Genomic DNA, 1,917 nt, shown 5'->3' with positions numbered 1-1,917 from the left:
AGCCTCCCCGCCTCGCGGAACAATGAGATCCAAGAAAAGGTTCTCTGCTCTCACGCGCCGAGCCGTGTCCTCCCACTGGAGAAACCGAGGTACAGGGGAGACAGGACCTTGTTCGGAAAACCATCCTTTCTCTCTCCAGGTCAAGGCAGCCCGGTGCCCTGGAGGGTTCGTGGGTCTGCTCTCTGCCCCGGTCTGGACCAGCATGCTACCCCTACACTGCACGATTTGCAAGCTTCCCTTGCAGACCACATTTTGGCAGGCGGAAGCGTCCGTTTCTCTTGGGGAGGACACTGGAATCCTCCTCCAGGGGAAACCCCATCAAGCCCTTGACCTTGGTCAAAGGCATCCCTCAGGTGAACCTAGGGCTGACCTGGCTGAAGGAGCAGGGTGCAGAAATGACCCTACAGGACGGTTTTGACGTTTCTTCCAGGGCCGCACAGCATTTACTGAGGGTCTACCATGAAAGCCCCAGGGACTGGAGGCCCGGGGTAGGGTGGGGGCTCCGGGGCATGTGTCAGACCCTGTCAGTCACCAGGAAGCTTACCATTCCAGCTGCAGAGAGAAGGCTTGCACTGGACTCCCTGCAAGAATAAGACAGGCTAGAATGTGACTAAGTGCAAGATGTGAGTGCCTGACAGCAAGTCTAATTCCTCTTTAGCTGAAGCGGGAGGCCTCATTGGCTGAGAACCCCTAACTCACCAGCTCTGCAAAAACAAAGCGAAGGGTCGGCCTCTATCTTCTCCCACAGGTGACTGTGATGCACCCTAAATCACACCTTGCATGCGCAAGCAAGTGCCTGACTTGATTTTGACTCTTGTGAGTCATTTCAGTCAGTAAATATTTATTGCATAACATGTTGAGGTCTGGAACCACCGTGAACTAGGTATGGAGAACACAGTGACTAAGTCCCTGCCTTGGGCAAGTGAAGAAAAAGAAGGAAAATCCCTGTTCTGCAGAAGGAAAGAAAACTGGCCCAGAGAGAAAAGCAGCTGCCCTAAGTGATTAGTGTGTCTGGCATGCTGATCCAAGAATGGATCACCTGCCTAACCTGGCTGTCTTTGATGAAAAAGATCTAAACACAGTTTGACTTCTTGCTAAGAACCATGGAAATTTTACTTTGCTAGAAAATAAAACTTAAGGGCCAGGGATTTAGCTCAGTGGTTCTGCTGCCTGCCTTGCAAGTGCAAGGTCCCAAATTCAATCCCCAGTACAAAAGAAAAGAAAACCAAATCAAACTTAAGAGCCAACTTTTGGGGACCTGAGTTCCAACCCTGCCTCTTCCCCTAAATAGCTTTAGTTTTCTTAGTAGTAACTGAGCTTATTCAAAGGGCTATTTTGGTATTAAATGAAGCAATGAATATGAATTTGTCCCCAAAGCAGAAGGTGCTATATATAACCGTGTTATTATTGTGCAGGTAGAATACCTCTTTTAACCATAAACTGTACTCAAGTCTCCCGCTCCTGGTTTTTCATAATCCTGGTTCCTAAGTGCCCAGAAGCTAACTGACTAATTCTGATCTCTTCCCCTCAGGCCACAATGTGCTTACTGATGTCCTTTCCCTTCAATTTCTGAGAGCACAGCAGGAAGTTAGCTGGCTGCCGAGAAGCCCTACCATGTGCCGGGCAAGACAGAGGTTCTGGTGCTTTCTTATCCCAGGCACTGGACTCTGAAGCCCCTCACAGTGCCACCCTTTGGCTCATCTACAGGACATGTCAAGCTGCTTACCAAGAGGCATATGATAGGGCAAGCAGGGCTTTGGCTCCTGTGAACGCCTCCTCTCCAAGGTTAGCTGCACCGAAGGCAGGCCAAGACAGCCTAAGAAACAGCAGGTCCGTTTCCAAGCAATACCACCTCCATTCCTACTTCCTCTGTCGGCCTTTTACCTCTTCTGTGGTGGACAAGCTGGACACCTCTCT

General features: G+C 50.1%; 1 protein-coding gene across 1 annotated transcript in view; it reads right to left on the bottom strand.

The window, feature by feature from the left end:
* The window catches only part of St3gal4 (ST3 beta-galactoside alpha-2,3-sialyltransferase 4), a 44,110-nt gene extending 42,193 nt beyond the window's left edge, over positions 1–1,917 (bottom strand). Inside the window, exon 1 of the mRNA XM_010628640.3 lies at positions 1,727–1,917. The gene's annotated coding sequence lies outside the window, so the exon portion shown is untranslated. The remainder of the gene's footprint in view (positions 1–1,726) is intronic.

Source organism: Fukomys damarensis, unplaced genomic scaffold, assembly GCF_012274545.1.
Source record: "Fukomys damarensis isolate Sample0158 unplaced genomic scaffold, DMR_v1.0_HiC HiC_scaffold_16, whole genome shotgun sequence".
NCBI lineage: Eukaryota > Metazoa > Chordata > Mammalia > Rodentia > Bathyergidae > Fukomys > Fukomys damarensis.
Note: the sequence above shows the minus strand (reverse complement) of the source record. Positions and strands in the feature narration are given on the sequence as shown.